Source organism: Vulpes lagopus, chromosome 14 (genome assembly GCF_018345385.1).
Source record: "Vulpes lagopus strain Blue_001 chromosome 14, ASM1834538v1, whole genome shotgun sequence".
Lineage (NCBI taxonomy): Eukaryota > Metazoa > Chordata > Mammalia > Carnivora > Canidae > Vulpes > Vulpes lagopus.
Window position 1 is genome coordinate 10,749,777 of NC_054837.1, and position 21,304 is coordinate 10,771,080.

Consider the following 21,304-nt stretch of genomic DNA (forward strand, 5'->3'; position numbering starts at 1 on the left):
GCACAGTCCTGCTATGGAGGCCCTGAAAAGAATAAACGTGAGAGAGGGGCCCTGAGAAAACAATTGGCTTCCCTCCTCTGAAGTGACCCCAGTGCCCCAGAGCCACCCTCTGTTACCTCTCACAACTGCCAACAGAAAGCTGAGCTCCTTACACAATAAGAAGGAAATCACTAGAAAGAATTTACAAGGAGAACTGGCTGTTAGTATTGGCTGCTGATGCCTCACTTTGATGATGACCAAAAATTAGTTCTTCCCAAGCTGTGTTCCTCTTCTAGCTTCTTCTTCAGCTTCCCACCTTATAAGACATTTATCAGTCAACCACCAAAATGAACTAAAACTCCTTTCTGATACAAAATTCAAGCTTCTCAAAACCTTTCTCACCAAATACTTACTCTGAGCAAGTAATTTAAGCAGCTACCAACTTTGAGTTATCTGGAAAGGACCAGAAACAGACAGAGTTTGCTAATGTTGCACAAGTATAAAATGACCAGTGAAATAAACAGTTCTACATCAAGTTCAAAGAAGGCAGAAGCTTCTCTGGGCAAGGCTAAGTCAAAGCCAATTCAGGGAAGCAATTTGAACCAGGTCTTGTGTATAGTTATCTATCACCATAAAAAAATTACCCAACTTTGTGTATTAGTTGTCTATTACTGAGTAACAAATTACTTCAAAATTTAGTGGCTTAAAGCAATAAATATTTATTATCTCACAGTTTTTGTGGGTTAAGAATCCAGGTACAGTTTAGTTGGGCACCTCTAGCTCAAGATTTCTCATGAGATTGCAGTCAAGCTCCCAGCCTAAAGGCTGAACAGGGAAGGTAGAGGAGAAAATAATTTCAAGCCCAGTGAAGTAGTCATTGCCAGCTCTCTCCACAGAGCTGCTTTAAGACTTGGTGCTGGCTTCTCCTGGGTGAAAGATTTATGAGAAACCAAGATGGAAGTTTTGGTTCTTTTGTAACCTACTCAGAAGTGATACTCCATCACTGTTGCTGATTGTTTTCACTAGAAACAACTCACTTGGTTCAACCCACATCCAAGTGTGTGAACACCAAGAGGCAGAGATCATTGGGGGTCATCTTAGGAGTGAACTACCACACCTTACTGGGTAGATAGTATTAAAATAAGGTATAGAAAGCAATCCAGATAGTGAATAAGAGTGAAAGTACAGAGTTTAGAAATTCACTGGGATGATTTGTTTGGAGCAAGGCATTTGAGTAGGAATGTAAGAGGTAACTGAAGAGGTTGACTGGGCCCAGACTGAACTGAATATTTATTTATTTATTTATTTGTTTGTTTGTTTATTTATTTATTTATAATTTTTAAAAACTATTTTATTTATTTATTCATGAGAAACACACACAGAGAGAGAGGCAGAGACACAGGCAGAGGGAGAAGCAAGCTCCATGCAGGGAGCCTGACGTGGGACTCAATCCCAGGTCTCCAGGCTAATGCCCTGGGCTAAAGGCAGGGCTAAACCCCTGAGCCACCCGGGCTGCCCTGAACTGAATTTTTAAATGCCAGGACATAGAGTTTTATTTTTATCCTCAGGCTCTTGTTTTTATTCCACCTCCACTCAACTGTAAGCTCTATAAGAACAGGAGCTATGTCTATTTTATTCTTTTTTTTAAGAGTTTATTCATTTATTTGAGAAAGACCACGAGTGGGGGGCTAGAGGGGCAGAGGGTACAGGGAGAAGGAGCAGCAGACTCCTGGCTGAGCAAGGAGCCCAAACAGGGGCTTGGTCCCAGGACTCTGGGATCATGACCTGACCCAAAGGCAGACACTTAATCGACTAAACCACCCAGGTGCCCCTATGTCTATTTTATTCTTATTATATCTCTATGATTTAGAATAGAAATTGACATATAGTTAAGTGATCAAGAAAACCTGTTGAATGAATAAACCTATGAAGTTAATGTGTAAGGAGTAATGCAGAATTGCCAGATTTATCTTTTTAATTCTGACAGAATTCAACCTTAAAAGAAGCCCACATAATTACTCCTGAAGCTCCCAACCAAGATTTAAACTTTGTCTCCTATTTCTAAGGTATCATTATTCAAATTACCTAGCACATAACAAAGAGGAAAGTTAAGCTTTACTCATGGGCCTACATCTTTCTCTCCGACTACAAGCTCTTTGAACAGTTTATCATTCTGTTGACCTTCAGAATCTTGGTATATAGGCGAAAGAAGACAAATTTAGTGTCTAAGAGCAGACAAAGCAGACAAAGTTGGTTTCCATTCACTCAGCAATTCAGGAGCATAATCCACAACTAGACAGGACAAGCTCCTAACACCTGGTCCTGGCTTCTAGCCACACTGCCTCCTCCTTTTGTTGGCTGACCAGAGTGCCTCTAGGAACCATTTTTGTGCATTACTCTTCAGTTTGAAGGAGAATTTGTTCTGGGGAAGGGAGTAAAAGAAGCAGAACTGTTAGGCAAGTGAATTAGTTGCTAGGGCTGCCATAATAAAATACCACAGACCAGGGGGTTTAGACAGCAGAAACTTATTTCTCACAGTTCTGGAGGCTAGAAGTCCAAGATCAGAGTGTCAGCAGGTTTGGTTTCTCCTGCATCCTCTCTCCTTGGCTTTGCAGATGGCCACCTTCTTGCTGTGTCCTCCCATGGCCTTTTTTTTTTTTAAGATTTTTTTTATCCATGAGAGACACACACACACAGAGGCAGAAACATAGGCAAAGGGAGAAGCAGGGTCCATGCAGGGAGCCCGATGTGGGACCCGATCCTGGGACTCTGGGATCACACCCTGAGCCGAAGGCAGACACTCAATCACTGAGCCACCCAGGCGTCCCTCCCATGTCCTTATTTCTGTGAGCACACATCCCTGGTGTCTCTTCCTCATGGTATAAGGACACAGTCCTATTAGACTAAGGTTTCACTCTTATGACCTCATTTAATCTTAATCACCTCTTTAAAGGTCCTGTCTCTAAATACAATCCCATTGAGGGTTAGGACCTCATTAGAAGAATCTGGGGTGGGGGGCACAATTCAGTCCATGACAGTGGGCAAGGTTTATTATATATGTGCTTCTATCACCTCGTCCATACTCCTCTGAAGGAACAATAATCTCCCATTTACAGAGATAGCGATCGATAATTCTTAAAAATTCTTCACATCAGCTGTGTCATGTGACATTACAATAGCCTTCAAGAAAGCAGAGGTAGCAATTAACCTCTCCTCTATAGATGAGGAAACATCCAGATGAGGGTTCCCAGTTTCTCTCAATCACAAAGTCTAGAATCCAGTTTCTGGCTCCTGGGGTTCTTTATACTCAGTCTTGGAATTATCTGCTCCTGACCACTGAGGCCCAACCCCTGAAAGCATCCCTACCTAGATTCTAGTTGCCTGCATCTTCTTCCTCCTGCCTTCCTCCATCAAAACTTATCTGCCTCATCCACTACTCATCCTTCCACTTGATTTTCAAAGTGACAACTAGATTGGGTGAAATAAAAAAAAAAACAAACCACCACCCAATTGTTAATGATCCATGTGTGTTAGTGAGAGATTCCTTAGGGAGGATTCTGGCCAAACAGATCAACAATCTACATTTTATAATTTGCAAAACATTTTCTTCACATGCTACATCTAACATACTTCCATTCTAACCCAAATCCTGTGAAGTAAAGGCTATCTTTATCCCTGCTTTTTAAAAAAGAAACAGCTTCAGAGATCAAGTAGCCGACCTAAAATCACACAGGCAAGTCCACAGGTGGAACTTGAGCCAAATGCTCTGTGCTCTTTTTACCTTGTCTTGCTCCACTGCCAAACTTTACCAATTTGTTCAGAATAGTGTCTTGTTACACTGATGCTTTCCTTTAATATTCCGAGATGTGGCTCCTTCCCTTTCCTGTCTAATCTGTGCTGACCTACCATCTATTGAGCTCCCACAGTGTTGGGACTTAGGACCAGTTCCATTCTTCTTTAGCTGGGGTGACCACAAAGATCTTTTTTCCTTTTCAGTAGGCTTTTGTTTCTTCATCTGTAGTTAATTTCATTGACTGGGGTCATTTTCTGGTTTGAAGAGTCTAATGAACTGTCTTTATCTTCCATTTCATTCATTCAACAAATAGATATTGAGTATCCGCTATGTGCCAGCACTGTGCTAGGTACTTTTTTTTTTTTTCTTTTTCCATTTCTTTTTTAATACAAGTTGGATCTTTGGGTGTGTCCTCCCAACAGAAAACAACAACAGAAGAGAAAACATGAATGAAAAATAAGAAAGGAAAGAAAAACCCTCAAAAGGTTCTTCTTTGGAAGCACAACAGGTTTATAGAATGCAATATGCAGTCGACGAAGAACAAGACAGACACAGTCCCTGCCCTCAGGGAGCTTACTTTCTTACGTGCCAGGAACAGACCCTTGAAATCATCTCTAGTCAGGTCCTTTTACTGAAGAGAAAAGTGAGCCATGAAGGTAAGCAAGCTATCTAGGGTCACAAAGCAATGAGTGTCAGAGAGGGATCTGGGAGGCTGGGTCTTTTCTAGGTTAGGGTGTTTTTCTACTACACAATACCTAGTATTGAGATCTGGTTCCATGCTGTGCCACCACCCCTGATGGTGGTAGCTGACAAGAGGACTCAGTAACTACCCCCCTTGGAGTCTCTATTTCAACATCCAGAAGCAGAAACTTTGCAGTTTTCACTGAAATTTAAGACACAAGTGTATAGGAATCAAAGTCTGATGCTCTGGGTATGAACCAACCCCGTTCTTTTCACGCTGCCAACTCCAGAGTCTGTTTGTCACTAGCAGGACACATATTTTTCTGTCCCACTCACTACATTTCTAACCCTTGCTCTTCTCCAAATTAGGACCTGAAACAGCCAGGCTGTAGATCTAGGCCCTGCCCACTTGGTATTCTATAGTCATTTATTCACACAAAGCCTTCACAGGATTTCTCAAGATGAGATGCTAAGAGTTAGGCTAAGTAACTTATTGAGGCAGTAGTAAGCACAAGTGTGGGATTAACCCCATGTTTCTTCTCTAATGGAAGCACCTTCACACATGTGTTTTTCATGACCTGCAGTAGCTCAGAAAATCTGGCCCCAAGTGGGTTATCTGTGTGTGTGAAACACCTGGTGACACACAGGCCCTTAGTGTTTATTTCACTACTCATTTACCACACTAATATTTTTATTATTTTTTAAATTTTATCGAAGTCATACCAGACACATAGTTTAAAAAGTCCAGCCAGTTCTACAAGGTTAATTAAGACAAAGAGCAATCCTCAGCCTCTCTCCACCCACTCTCCTCCCCCATTTCCCCTTCCCTAGGGGGACCATTTTCAACTAAACTAATTCTTTTACATATCTATAAATAACATGTTTGTATTGCTACTTCCTGATTTTTCAGTTCAGGCGTTATCTGTTGACTTCCCACAATGGGAGGTGAGGATTCAGCTCCTTTTTTTCCATTCCCTGCTTTTATGCACATGCACACTTCCCAGGACCACTTATTCTCAATATAGTTATACAGTTATTTTTGGTAGATCAATAATTGGTGCACTTGTTATTATGACAATGTAATGCCACTTGCAGCTAAGCTACATGATTGTTTTTTCTTTAACAGCATATCTTTTTGTTTAATTATTTTGTTTTTTCATTCATGTTGGTTTCTATCTAAGATTTTGCCACTGATTAATCTTAAACACTTCAGTTACCCAGGTATCTTCTCAGTTTATTCTTGGGAAAGTATCTGGGAGCCTTCTCTTCTGCTTAGAGGTAGGGGAGGCTGCAAAGCTGCCACCCTGGAACCTCCCTTTACTACCATCTGGGGAATTCCCTTGCCTCTTTTCTGTGTTGGATCACCTGTTTGTGGATCTTGTGTCTTCTCATTTCTTGCTTTCTTCTCTCTTTTTGATGACATATATTTCCTAGAACTTCCTGAGAGTTCACAAGAGGGAAATTTTTTGAAATCTTGTGTGTCTGACTGCCTCAGAACATTGATAGCCTGGCTCCATTGTCTTCTAGCTTCCAGGGCTGCTGTTGAGGCCAAGGCTTCTTTGCATGTGACCTTGTAGGATTTCTTTGTCTCCCGTATTAAGAAATTTCACAGTGACATACCTATTGTGCTGGCCACTCAGTGGCCCTTTCAATCTGAAAACTCATGACCTTTGATTCTGGAGTGTTGTCTTGAATTAGTTTGTATCCTTTGTTGTGTTTCTAAAACTCCTGTGATTCAGCTATTTGGATGGATTTCTCATCTGTTCTTTCCTATTTCTTTTTTTTTTTTTTTTTTCTTTTTTTTTCTTTCCTATTTCTGTCCCTGTATTTATACTCTATTTTCTGGAAAATTTCCTCAATCTGTCTTCTAATCCTTCCCTTAAGTTTTTCATTTCTGATGTCATAGTTTTTCTTTCTAAGAGCTCCCATTTCCCTTGAAAAAAAAGATCCCTCTTAATGGAGTTTTAGATATAGTGAATGTATTTCATTCACCATTGCATGTATTTCATTCACCATTTTTTACTAATATCTCTCTATATGCTGGTTATTAATAATTCCTGCCTTGTATTTGTATCAAATCCTTTTTTTTTTAATTTTTATTTATTTATGATAGTCACAGAGAGAGAGAGAGAGAGAGAGAGAGGCAGAGACACAGGCAGAGAGAGGGAGAAGCAGGCTCCATGCACCGGGAGCCCGATGTGGGATTCGATCCCAGGCCTCCAGGATCGTGCCCCGGGCCAAAGGCAGGCGCTAAACCGCTGCGCCACCCAGGGATCCCCTGTATCAAATCCTTTAGGCTTTATTTTTTTTTTATTTATTTATTTTTTAAAGATTTTATTTATTTATTCTTGAGAGATAGAAGGAGAGACAGAGCCAGAGACACAGGCAGAGACAGAGCCAGAGACACAGGCAGAGGGAGAAGCAGGCTCCAATGCACCGGGAGCCTGACGTGGGATTCGATCCTGGGCCTCCAGGATCGCGCCCTGGGCCAAAGGCAGGCGCCAAACCGCTGCGCCACCCAGGGATCCCTAGGCTTTATTTTTAAAAAGATTTTATTTATTCATGAGAGACACAGAGAGGCAGAGACATAGGCAGAGGGAGAAGCAGGCTCCCTTTGGAGCCCAATGGACTCCATCCCAGGACCGTGGGATCATGACCTGAGCCAAAGGCAGATGGTCAACCACTAAGCCACCCAGGCACCCTTCCTTTAGGCTTTAATCATGCTTTTCTATTGGTTTACATATTTGACCCTTACAATCTAGACCATGATATCTGGATAGGACCTTGGTATTGTCTAGTTCATCTCTATCAGTTTACAGAGAGAACTACCTGATTCTCAGATGAGATGTGCTCTTAGAAAACACTTGTTTCTGTCAGAATTTACCAGAAGTATGTGAGATGGATTATTTGGCAGACTGCACTCTGCAGTGGCACACTGCACTCACATAGTTTTTTGGGATTTTTTTTTTCACTCTTTCCCCCAAAATGTTATTGTGTTATAACTGAAATACAGTAAGTAAACTGCACATACTTAATTGTATGATTTCGTAAGCTTTGGCTCGTGTACACTCCTGAAGCTATCATCATAATCAAGCTATTGATCACCTCTCAATGTTCCCCTATGCCCTTGTCATTCCTCCTTCTTATCTACCCCCAACCTTTCCCAGGCAACTACTGATCTGCTTTTTGTCACTATAGTTTGCATTTGCTAGATATAAGTGTAATCACAGAGTGTGATCCTTTGCAAGGGAGGGTAGGTGCTGGCTTTTTTTTACATATAGTTTTTCTGGGTACTTTGGAGGCCATACCTGACTGTCCAGGTAGAATGTCCTTACCAGCTCTACCTCCCTACTACGTCCTTTCTCTTCTATATCTTCCCATCTTCCCTCTCCCAGCCTTAGGGGCTGCTGCCTACAATGTTCTAGTCCTCTCCTTTCTATCTATGCCTGTTCTCAGGAAAAGACCAATATATTCCATTCACATTGAGCTGGCTGATATGATTTTATTTTATTTTTTTTAAAGATTTATTTATTTATTTATTTATGATAGACATAGAGAGAGAGAGAGAGGCAGAGACAAAAGAGGAGGGAGAAGCAGGCTCCATGCCGGGAGCCTGACGTGGGACTCGATCCTGGGACTCCAAGATCGCACCCTGGGCCAAAGGCAGGCGCCAAACCGCTGAGCCACCCAGGGATCCCCCTGATATGATTTTATATGTGTGATTTGGACAATTGTATAGGAGACAAAACCTACATTTGGTTTGTGCCAAAGAAATAAAGCTCTAATGATGCATTTTCAAGCATGAGCAAGTAAGTTTGGAAAAGATTTTTATGTATTTTTATTTTATTTTTTAGAAGATTTTATTTATTTTGTAGAGAGAGAGCTAGAGAGTATGAGCAGGAGGGAAGGGGTAGAGGCAGAGGGGAAACAGACTCCCCACTGAGCAGAGAGCCCCGACACAGGGCTCCATTCCAGGACCCCAGAATCATGACCTGAGCGAAAGGCAGACACTTAACCAACTGAACCAACCAGACACCTTGGAAGAGATTTTTATGCAAGGGCATCCCTTGAACCTCTGAAAGTACATCCTGTGTAATGGAGTCCTTGTGTAAGATTGACTCGGCCTGTAGACAGGCAGGATGAATTGAAATCCCCTCTGGTCCCATTCAGAATTTTGGTTTCCTGAAATGTCAGCCATTTAGGAGCTAAGAAAAGAACTAATGTCCTGCTGGCTTTCCTTCCTCTTGGTCTGTTTGGCAGAGAAAACAGTCTTGTGTAGACAAAAGGTCACTGATAAGGGTAAGACCTCCTGTATATGGTCCTCATGTCCCTGGTCCAGGTGAGAAGAGGATCATCAGAGGTGGCCCTGAGCTATTGGACTGAAGTCCAAGCTAGCAGTGGTCCAAGGATCATGGGCAGAGGAGCCTGGCAAATCAGCCTGGCTCTGAAGATGTCTTGCATCTCTCACTTCTCTTCTTCCTTATTTTCACATTTAGTTTTTAATTCTTCATTAATTAATTCATGTTTAATTCTTAACAGCATTGTGAAGCAAGAGAATAGGAGATATTTCTCTATTTTAAAAATGAGAAAAGAGAGATAGCATAATCTGCTCAACTTCAAAGTCTTTCTCAGCATGAGCCCTGTCCATGGGGAACCCCTGGCTACCTGCCTGCCCATGTTGGGCAACATGGTGGTGTGAGACCTCTGGTCTACAACAGAGGAGTCAGGGCAGGGAGCAGAGTACTCCAGCACATACATTCTGGTTATTCCTTCCTTCACTGCCTTTTGTGACCATCCCCCTGGGGTTTGCCATCACTTCCCATGACCTATTGGAAAAGGCAACTAGCCTAGGAGGGGAGTGCAAGGCAATAGTCCCCAACAGTCTGTGGGAAGGGACCTTTCAGACATTTCCTTGTGAGCAGGAAGCCCAGCTCAGCACAAAGCTTCTGGTTAAGAAGGAAGACAGGCAGCAGTCCCTTTGGCTCCGTTTGACATCTGTTGAGTATGGACTCTCTGCCAAGGTGCAGCCAGGCACAGTTCCCAACCTCAAGGTCCTTATAGGTCTTAAATAGTGGGAAGCCTAACAGTGGTTGGGAGAAGGAGAGTTGGTTGTATACAGCCTCTCCTTCAGTAACTCAGGAAAAATGTAGCAAAGGCTAGACCAGGAGAAAAGGCACAGGGAAGAAATGTAGAAGACCAACTTGGCTAACTTCAGTATTTTGTCAGGGCTGGCCAGCCCTGCCTCAAGGGACCCCAGACTGCCTGCTTAGTGTTCCTGTGCTGGGGAACTTAGTGGCCCAGAGGCTATAAGTAGGAGGAGGCAGGAGAAGGGAACAGAGCTTCCAGAGGGCTGCTTCTGATATGAGGCCAGGGCCCCCCCTACTCCACCTCCATGCTTCATTCATCTTCAATGGCAAAACCCTCCACGTCAATTTTATTTTATTTTTTTACAAATTGGACATCCCATGATCCTTTTAGCCAGAAGACAGGCATTTTGCATCTGGAGAATAATAAAAGGTTAATTTCTCACTATTTCGTACATTTGTATTTTCTTATCTTTTGTTTCATTTGATTCTATTAATGAGCTCTTGTGGAAGCCAGGCAGAGATGATTGGCATCGACCAGATGCAGAAACCGAGATGCAGAGTTTGACTTACTGAGTCACATGGGGAGTTAATGGTAAAGTCAGAGCCAAACACTTCACCAGCCAGAAGAGGTGGTAGCAGCTGAGGCCAGAGCTATCTAGGGTTATGTGAGGAACAAAGTACTCCACAGTGGGAAGTGGGATAAGTCTGTATTTACCATTCTCTGAGATTATCCGTAGCTTTACATCATACAAGGAGTCAGAAGGCCAGGGTTCCCATTCTGATCTGCCAGTCATCAGCCATGTGGACTTAGCATGACTCAGCCCTTTTGGGTCTTTGGTTTCTCATCTGTAATGTCAGAATTTAAAGGACCCAGGAATGTTTTAAAAGGAAACTGCATGTAAATTATATCATTAAGATTTGTTGAGCTAAAAGTGAGGAAAAGGACAACAGCCATGAGCACTGGCACAAAAGGTAGAAATTCAAAGCATGGTCTAGAAGTAGCTAGAGAAATTTAACTTGGAGTACAAAGTAAGTGTTGATATATAAAGCTCATTCATCTTGTCTTCCATATGATAGTTCCTTAAAGGGACAGACTGTAGTTTTTATATATCCATTCCACCTCTGAGTTGCTTCAGCTTTTTATTTTTATTTATTTATTTATTTTTGCTTCAGCTTTTTAGTATTACACTGACACAATGAACATCCATGTGCATGGTTTATTTATTTATATATATGTGTGTCTGTATTGTATGTCTTTACTGAAGATTGAAGCCTAGAAGTGGAAAATGCCAGGTCATAGGATATTAACATCTTCACCTATGGCATATTTCTATCTCCTCATGTCCCCACCAATATTTTTTTTAAACTTTAAATTTCAGTTTTATTATGACAAAAATTATACAAATCATGACTAGCCAAAAGAAAAAATGTACAGGATGAGGTTTGGGAGGGCCCCAAACTTGAAAGTTTTGTGTCATTTCCCCATGGAGTCAAGAGGATTGCCCTCCCAACATATCAATGTATAACAGCATGCACCGAGGATTATTAACCAGGGACCATGCCTTATCAAGTGCTCACTGTCACCCAAGCTTTGGTGTCTAGTGTTTTACTTTTATTGGGCTTTCATTACATAGGCTTGTTGAATTCAGTGTCCAGTCCTCTCCACTCTCTGAAGGTCACAGTTAAAGCCTCAACACTCTAATCACACAATCGGACGTAGCCAACACTATTTGCTGAGTAACATGAATGGCTGCAAAATGTATTTTAATTTGCTTCTCCCTACTTACTAGTGAGATTGAACTTCTTTTCTTTGTAATTTTTTAAACTTCTTTTTAAATGAATACATTTGATGTGTAACATTGTTTAAGTTTAAGATACACGGTTGGTTACTTCAATACATTTATATATTGAAATATGATTTATATATTGTAATATGATTTATATCATATATACAGTTTTATTATCTATACTCACTATACTGTGCATTAGATCTCTATGACTTATTTACTACTTGTTACATGTTTATACCCTTAAACCCTATCAGTCTTATCTCCCCCAACTCCCAGCCCCTGATAAACCACCATTTTACTCTTTTTTTTTTTTTTTTTTAAGGATTTTATTTATTTATTCATGAGAGACACACAGAGAGAGGCAGAGACATAGGCAGAGGGAGAAGCAGACTCCCTGCAGGGAGCTTGATGAGGCACTTGATCCCAGAACCCTGAGCCAAAGGCAGATGCTCAACCACTGAACCACCCAGGTGCCCTTACTCTGTTTTTTACAGATTTAACTTTTTTAGATTCCACTTATCAAAGTGTTATCATATTCTACTTGTCTTTCTCTGCTTGACATAGCATAAGGTGCTCAAAATCCATCCATGTCACAAATGGCAGGGTATCTTCCTTTCTGACAGCTGAATAATATTCCATTATGTATATGTGCCTTATTTTTTCTATATTAATCTGTTGATGGGTATTTGGGTTGTTTCCGTATCTTGGCTATTGTGAATAATACTGTGATAAATTTGGGTGTGAAGATCTCTCATTGAAATCTTGTTTTCATTTCCTTTGGATAGATATCCAATAGTAGAACTACTGGATTGAAGGGAGATCTATGTTTAATTTTTTGAGGAAACCCCATATTGTTTTCCATAGTGGTTGCACCAATTGACATCCCCACAAATAATGTATAAGGGCTTTGAACTTACTTTTATATGCTTATTGGTCATTTAGTTTTCTTCTTCTAAATTACCTGATCATAATTTCACCCATTTGTCTAATAGGTTTTTTATTTTCAGCTATATATTATAGACACTAATCCTTTAGTGATTACTGAGTATATGCATTGCAGATACCTTCTTCCAGTCTATAGGTTTTCATTGCCCTTGCTTTATGTTGTTTTCATTGGGGAAAAAAAAGTTTTTAAAGTGTTCAATTAGTTAATTTAGCAACATTTGCTTTTATAGCATTTGCTTTTGTGTGTTAAGAAATCCATCTTTGCAGGTGGCTCAGTTGGTTAAGCATCTGACTCTTCATTTCAGCTCAGATCATGATCTTGGGGGCATGGAATTGGGCCCCATATTGGTGGTGGGGGGAGTGGGAATGGTGTCCATGCTCAGCAGGGAGTCGGCTCAAGGATTTCTCTCCCTCTCTCTCTGCTCCTCTCCCTGCTCCTGCTCGCACATGCTCTCTCTCAAATAAATAAATCTTTAAAAAAGAAATCCATCTTTGCCCAAAGATCACAAAGATATTTTCTGATATTTGCTTTTAAAAGTATTAGTTTTTTTCCCACTTGTATTTTGTTTTCAGTTTTGCTATTCCATATTAAAACTTCATTTTCTTAGAATTGTTTAATGAACACTTCTTCCTTTTTCTGTGGCTTGTGATGTGACCTCTACAATATGACACATTTCCACACACATACAAGTTTGCATCTAACCTTTATATCCCATTTGCTCGGTCTCTGCCTGTTCCTGTACCATGCTATTTTAATTATTTGGGCTTTATGCTCAAGTATCTGTTAGGGCAAACTTTAACGCTCTTCAATAGGAAGAAAATTATTGTGGGTCTTCTTGACCCTTTTTATTTTCACACAATCTTTTAGATCCAAATTGTCAAATTTCATGGAAAGTCCTATTGAGATTTTTAAGGGAATTGTACTTGATGTCTAAATTGATTTGGAGATCGTTGTGTTTTATGATACTGACTCATCCTATCCATGATCATGGCCCATCTTCATTGATTGGAGTCTTCTTTTGTGTGTATATTTGTCAGATTTATTCCAAGGTACCTTTTAGTTTTTTGTTACTGTTATAAGTGATATATTTTTTAAAGATTCATTTATTCATAAGAGATAGAGGCAGAGACACAGGCAGGGGAAGAAGTAGGCTCCATGCAGGGAGGCTGATGTGGGACTCAATTCCAGGTCTCTAGGATCATGCCCTGGGTCGAAGATGGTGCTAAACTGCTGAGCCATCTGGGCTGCCCACACTATTGATTTTTTTAAAATATTGATCTTCTATCCAGCAGCCTTGGTGAAGTCTCATTAGTTCCATTAATACTCCAAAGAAGTTTTTTGGATTATTCTATATAGATAGTTAATTTATCTGCAAATAGTATCATTTTATTTCTTTTTCCAGTCTTACATCTTTTCTTTTCATGTTTTATTGTGATTTCTAGGACCTTTAGTACAATATTGTATAGAACAGTGGATTTGGTCTTTACTAGAAAGAAAAGTCTTCTAAGATTCCACCATTGAGTATGTTTGTTATATAGTTTTGAAAAATACCCTTTATTAAGTTAAGAAAACACCTTTATATTTCCAGTTTGCTAAGAGTTTTCACTATGAATGGATGTTAGATTTTTTAATCAAAATCACTTTCTCCATCTACTGAGAAATTCCTGCAATGTTCTTTAATTTATCAATATGAATAACACTGATTTGTTATCTACTGTTAAGCCATCCTTGCATTCCTGAGATGAACCCTAATGAGTCATGATTTATATTATTTTTATACATTGCTGGATATGGTTTGATAATATTGAGTATTTTATTTCTACATTCATGAATAATATTGGCTTTCTTTTCCTTTCTCATGCTTTTCTTAAAATATCTACAGATGTAAACATACTAATTTTTTTGAGGATCAGAGTCATTAGAATTGGAAGGAATTTAAAGAGCATCCAGTTTGATCTCATCATGTTATAGTGGAAAAAACTAGACCTCAGAGAAAGGAAATAGCCTTCTAAAATGATATAGAGTTAGAAACAGAGTCGAGACTAAAGTAGTTTTTTTACAAATTTCAAATTGCTTCCCACTCATGATCTCATTTTATCTCCACAACAGCTCTGTAGAGAGGGTATTGCTTATTGCCCCCATTCATGGATGGGATAACTGAGGTCCGGAGAGATCCCATCATGAGTTATGTGACTGGGTCTAAAAGCCGGGCTTCTGACTCCTAGACCTGAACCCCCTTTCAAATTTCTTTTGTTTTATGTCCAACCACACTGACAGATCCACTTACTTATTAGTCTGAAATGAAGGAAACCCTGAGACCTACATCCAAAATTATTATTTTGCAAGAGTCCAGTAATATTTTCACAGATATTTCAAACAGATGGTCCATCTGCAGATGACCCTCAATAGGCAGGGATGAGGGCTTCATGGTCCCTAAGGATTGTCTTGGTGGAGGGACACCCTTGAGGTCAGAATAACTCCAAGATCTACAAGAATGTCCCCTAATGCAGAAATAGATCCAAAGCCCCTAAATTGAATCTTTGTTATAGGATCAGACCACAAGATCCCTAAGGGGGACCCACAGAATGGGGGCTCCAGTTTTCCTTCCCTCTCCCTCCCCCACTGTCTGGCCACCACCACCCCTCCCCCGTATGTCTCAGTAAAGTGCTTCCTGCACCAGCGCTTTTGTTTTGCTTGTGCTATTTGTGTCTGCTTCTAACAGCTGGCCCCAGCCTGGCAGCCCCTAGCTCTGAGGATTATCCAATTATCCCATTAGCCCAGCATGTCCTTCCTTCCTCCAGAGCTATTAGCTCCCCATCTCCCTCTCTCTCTCTCCCTCCAAAGGCTGGTCCATAGCCTCTCTTGCTCCTTTCCTAGCCAGACCCAGTCATCTAGACTCAGAGAATACCAGAGCTGGAAGGGGCATTTGCATCTCTCCATCTGCTTCATCATTTTGCAAGGAAGGAAATTTGCTGGCTCTATCCAAAGTCACATGAACCATCATGAAGTGAAAAAGTAAAACCCAGGTCTCTTGACCTCATGGCTGCTCTTCCTCACCACATCTGGTCAGCACGCCTTATCAAGTGCTCACGATGGTTAGCCCTGGGATGGAGGAGATACCATCCCTTCTCTACTCTCTGGGAATCTATGGTTGAGATTAGAATTTATGGTCCAGGTAGGGAGATAGAACAGACACTTGTGAAAAACAGCCATATTATTCAGAAGCTAAGTCATACTGTAGCAGAAGAAGAGATGTTACCACAAGTAGGTGACAAACTTAGGTGCATAGGACAGGCGCTTAGTGCTAAGGAAAGTCAGAAGAGCGAGAATAGGCTGTCACCAGAGGGTTCAGAAAGGCCCTGTGGTAGATAGGGCTCTTCAGGTGGTAGCTGAAACATGAGAAGTGTTTAGGGGAGATTCAGAGGGACATCACTCCTGGCAGAGGCCTTCCTGAAAGGGAAGGGGAGGGAAGGAGTTAGGAGAATGATAAGTAGGGAGACAAGGCTGGAGAGTAAAGCTGTGACCCCTAATGCCATACTAAAGAATGAGGCTTGACCTGATACACATTTAGGGCTCCCTAAATATTCTGGAGCAAGGAAGGGACATGACGAGAGGTATACATGACGAGAGGTAATCTGGAGGCAGATTTATTTATTTATTTATTTAGATTTTATTTACTTATTCATAAGAGACACACACAGACAGAGAGAGGCAGAGACACAGGCAGAGGGAGAAGCAGGCTCCATGCAGGGACCCCGATGTGGGACGCGGCCCCGGGTCTCCAGGATCACTCCCTGAGCCGAAGGCAGGTGCTAAACCACTGAGCCACCCAGGCGTCCCAAGGGGGCAGATTTATCTGGGCTAAATCAATTATGACAAACAAATTCAGAGAAGTCAGTGTGGAATTTATCCAGGTGGGTGAGAGATGATGAGGCCTCAGCTAACATGATGACTTGAGGGGTGACTTGGGGGTAGAATGGATGAAACAGATTCAGAAGACGTTTGCAAGACTTAGGAATTGGAAGGATGCAATAGATTGGATTTGGGAAAATAAAGCAAGGAACACCCCTCCAACCTCCCCCCCCCCAACACACACACTGATAGGATTAGGGAAGTTAGGAAGTGGCAAAGGGAAGTCAGGGGTAGAAGGGAGGAGATGGGTAAGGACCCTCCTATACTTCACCCCCTGGCACTCACTGACTGGGTGAGAGCATTTTGTAACTTGGCAAAGTTTGCTTAACCCTGTGCTGGGCAAAACCTTATCTCTCCCATGTCCAAGTCCCTCTGGCTTCTCTACCAGATGTCCACAGGCTGACCCAATAAATCTCATGCTACCTCCACCAGACAGCAGTGTGCTTCAGCTGGGGTGACAATGCCATCACCACAGGTGGTTCTGTTGGGAGGAATTCAGGCCTTGGGTGTATTCCATTGATACAACCAGGGAATCATCTCCCACCTATATAAACTTAATTCAAGGAATCATTTTATTTTTTTAATACTTTGTCATTCCCTCTTTCACCTGTCCTATCCCCCATTCCTGCTTTCAGCTTTTAGGATCCTAAAACTGGCAATTCTGGCCAATAAAGATGAACCATCCTTACCTGGCCTTGTGCCCTTGAGGTTCAGGGGAGGTGCCTCAAGGGCCCGCAAGGGTGTCCAGGCCCCTTCTAGGACTGTGAGCACCTCAGTGCTCTTGGAATACATTGAAGATTTATCCATGGGTCTCCAGCTATTAAGGGTGGCCTCAAACATGACCTACTTATTCTACCAGAGCTTCTGTGAGCCACAGAACACCCAATAGGTTATTCTAAACAAGCCAAATTGTACCCTTCAGAATAGCATGCACGAAGCTTGTTCACTGTTCTGGTCCACCCACCTGCTGCCACAGCACTAGGTCCTCTCCTCCCATTTTCAGTTTCCAGTTTCCAGACCCTCCCCATTGTGATCACCTCCCTTCAGCCATTTGTTACTTCTGCTAGGTGTAGCTCAGAGACTCCCATCTCATGGTAGGCACAGTCACATATGGTATTTCATTTTGTCAGTGATCATCTGTGTTGGCGAGAACAGCACCAGTCTTCTGCCTGGGGCCCCGAGGGACTGTGATGTGATACCCTTTGAGGCCATGGGCCCTCCTCTCTCAGGCATTTCCCATGGAGCTAGCCTGTGCTGAACTTAGCAGCTGAGATGTCCATGTTGTTTTGACACAAAATGATTGGTCTTTTCCTGCACGTTTGCTTTCTCAAATTCAGTGTGGGACTTTACACTGATCTTTGCTCAGTATTATCTGTCTGCCTCCTGATGTAATTTTGAATCCTTATTGTTTCATTTACTATATCCCTTCTCTGTTCACCTCTTTGATAAGCCTCAGTTCCTGGGAATCAAGATTTTAATGAAAATATGGGACAGGATGGGGCCGAAGACAGAGAAATCCGTAGTCCGTGCCCCTTCCCTAAGTTGTCTGCAGTTCCCACACCCACCTCCTGGGCCTCACAGACACCAGGTGCCTGGTTTAAATTCATACTCACCATATTTCTTTATCTGGCGATGGCTGGGCCATATCAGTGAACAGAGTATAGAAACCAGGTAAGCAGCCCTCTGTTCCCCCTTCCCTCTTTCTTCCCTTCTGGCCTCTTTTCTACTCTGGTGTCCAGAACACTGAAGCTATGATTGCTTCCCTTCTTGTGTTTTCTGAACTGAGAATGGTTTTGTTATAGCACTAATGATAATGTTTAGCACTAATGATAATGCTAAAATATTGCCATGTTTTATCTGAAAGTGAGTATGGCAGCTCAGAGAATGACCTGCCCACAGTCAGAGTAGAAGTCAACACCAAAGCCAGGGTAGAGCCTGGTGCTGTGTCCCCATTAGAGCTCAGTGGAGCAGGGTGGTGGTTGGAAGGAGTGGGATTATTTGGCATCCCTAAACTAGGAAGGAACTAGGAAGGAAAAAGAATCAAGCTACAAGACCAAGAAATAGTCTGGAGATGACTGCAGAACTCCTGAACTCCTCTCTCTAATCCCCCTGAAGGCTCTGCAATGGACAGACAGGACAGTTGTGATGTTAGGCTCTACGCCTGAATTTTCTTAAGAGAAAACTAGATCATTTTTTTAAAGTCCTGTTTAACAATTCCAAAAAGTCTCTGAATCTAAACCAAGCTCTGTCCCCCTCACTCCCCTTTCCAACCCAACTAGAGAATGTGGGTGGATTGAGAAAGAACAGAAAGGAAAGATCAAAACTGTGACAACCTTCTGACAACATTTTAACTTGAAAATTGCCTCTGTGTAGGCAGATGTAAATCAGGAGCACATTTACTCAGCTGCTGCTGCTTCTTATCTCCTGCTGAACACCTTGAAGATTCGGGCCCTGGAGCTGACTGCTGGCCTTTAAAAGGCAAACTCAAATTCAACCACCTGATTGCCTAGTTGAATGAAACTTCTTTCTTCTCTGAACCCCCACTGCTTATGTCCCACTCCTGGCCCTCACCTCTGGCTGCCCTGATGGGCTGCATCTAGCTTAGTTTCCTAAATTGGTTGTTGGCTCCCTGTGCACCCCTGCCCACCTCCTCCAAGGTTTAGCATTCATTAGTAGGGGCTCATTAAGTCATGAGAGTAGAACAGAGAGTCAGAAGATGGAGCTCAAGTTCTAGCCTGCTCTGTCCTAACCCAGCCTTCTTTGAGAAGTTAGCCAGTCATTAGGTGCTAGTCTGATGGCTAATTCTGCAAAATCATACATACACACATGGACACTTCCGTTAGGCAAGGCAAAGAATTGTGGGTGGTTCCATGCGCAGCCTTTTCCACTGACAGGAAAAAAATCCCTCTGTCAGAGAACACTGGCTGTCTCACCTGTCACCTGCCCAGCCTCATGCTGACAATACTCTCAGCCTGGCCTCTCTCAGCATCCAGCCCTTCCTTAAGCCTGACTAGTGGGAGGGCAGAGGGGCTTGTGGGAAAGCTCTGCTGACCTGCTCTTTCTCTCTGGCAAAATAAAGAGCCAGGGCAGAGCATCTAGAAAGGTGCCTCCTGCACCTAGGCTTTAGGTTCTGTGTGTCCATTCCTCTTCTTTGAGGTTGTCTGAATCCTCTGACATTCTCCTGCCCCCTCCTGGCTCTGCAGCCTGACAGGGGCTGTCCCAACAGTGACAGTCATGGCTAATGATGAGTGACAGCTGCAGTGAGGGGTGCCTAGGGACAGAGGAGTGGTTGGTGTATGTGGGGGGAGAGGTGACAGTCTGATACTCTTATAGAGCACTGTCTGCTTTTCAGAGTAAATAGAGACCTGAGAGGGAGTAGCTTGTCTCACAGCAGACCTCAGTTGCTACCAACACCTATATAACCTCTCCTATCTGAGATGGGTATTGCCAGTCTTGGGCAGCACTTGAGCCTAGCACAGTATCTTGGGGGTTGCCCATTAGAGCAGCCATGGCAGGTGTTATATGGCGCAACAGGATAGGAGCTGCATTCTAGGCACAGAATGCCATGCCGCTCCTTTAGCCCCAAGTATGGGGACAGGTTGCCCAGAACCATTCCCTCTCCCAGGGCACTTGGCTTCTAAGAGCCACTGGTCCCTGTTTTCCCACCACAGTGGAAAAGAAGGCCATGGTCCCAGCTCTGGGATGCCAAGTCTCAGCCAAATAGATCCAGAGGGCATCATCACTCATTGCCTTTACTCTCCAGGTTGTCTCTCATCCCTGCGGTGCTATGGTTTGTCACCAGAGCTTGCCCCTTGTCAGCACACCTGGAACTGAGGCTCTACCTCACTTCCCAAGTGGATCTCTGGAGCCCAGAGCATTTTGTGTGAGGTCTCCTAGAGGAAAGGATTTTAATCCAAATGGGGAGAGCCACAGAGGGAGGGAAAGGGGAAGCTGTCAGACGGCCTGTCACTCATGAGGGCCAGTGATGATGAACCAGAGCCCAGCCCAAACCAAGCTTCTGCCCACAGGCCTCCCTGGAGACCCTAGCTATTGCTGCAATGGAGAGGGGCTTGGGCCATCACCAGGATAGGTTCTGTGATGGGACCCTTGTGCTCAGGACAGGTTTGAGTGAAGCATGGCCACTCCTAGCCCTTTGGGAAGAGCATGGAAAGGGCAGAAGGGCCCTTGGACAGAGCTATAGGGCTTAGAACAGCCCTCATAGTACTCCTGGCAGCCTGGCCCGGGGCAGATACATGTCTACAGTCCACAGGGCTGGGCCAGGTTTCATGTCAGCCTTACGCTGCTGCTGTGGGCGCCTACTTCTGTTGAAGTAGGCTTTACCCATGTGTATGTCTGTGTGTACACACGTGTATTCTCTTATGGTCCGGGAGTGACACATGCATCTGTTTATGTCTATGCATGTGCTCTTCTCCTCTAGGCATGACTCAGTGGGAGCCTGCATGGGGTGGTATGGATACCAGGCCCTGTGAGGATCTGAGGAAGTTGAGTTGTCTGGGCTCCAGAACCAGGCTACAGGCTGTCCCTAAGAGCACTTGTGGATCAGTAGTACCTGGGAACCTTTCCTGAGCCCCTGGTTCTGTCCCTCCCTAGCCCCATAGCCTATACCTATGTAGTCAGCACCCAAAGCTCAGTTCCTAAGGAGCCTCAGTAAAGACAGGAGAGACAATATTTTTCCTTTTCTACTGTTGTGGTTCTCTTTCTGGCTTCTTCCCACCAACTGGTCATGAAGACCAATAGCATCCAATGCTCTTGGCCTCCTTAGGCATAACCCAGGCACTGCTCCTCCCTCAGCCCATAGTTAGCAAGACTGTGTAGGAAAGAGGAGGAAGCTGGAGTGAACAGGGATGGGCTTGTGCATTTATTTCGTGCTTCTTAGCCCCTGGTTGTCCATAAGAACCCTTGGGGTACTGCCTAGATCCACTCATCATCTCTGGGGCAAGGGGTTAGGCTTTGTGCTTTTCAATGTGCCCTAAGAGTCTCTTCTGTGCAGCCAGTCTAGAGGACTCTGATTGATGTAACAGTAAAATATAGCTAAAGCAAATGTGTGTTGGCTTAGAAATACTCACATCTGCATCTGTGTAGTAAAAGTATAAAG

The 21,304-nt window shown here is 43.0% G+C and overlaps 1 long non-coding RNA gene across 1 annotated transcript in view; it reads left to right on the plus strand.

Moving 5' to 3' along the window:
• Positions 1-21,304, plus strand: part of LOC121475375 — a 53,282-nt gene that overhangs the window by 21,791 nt on the left and 10,187 nt on the right. The gene's annotated exons all lie outside the window — the stretch shown is intronic.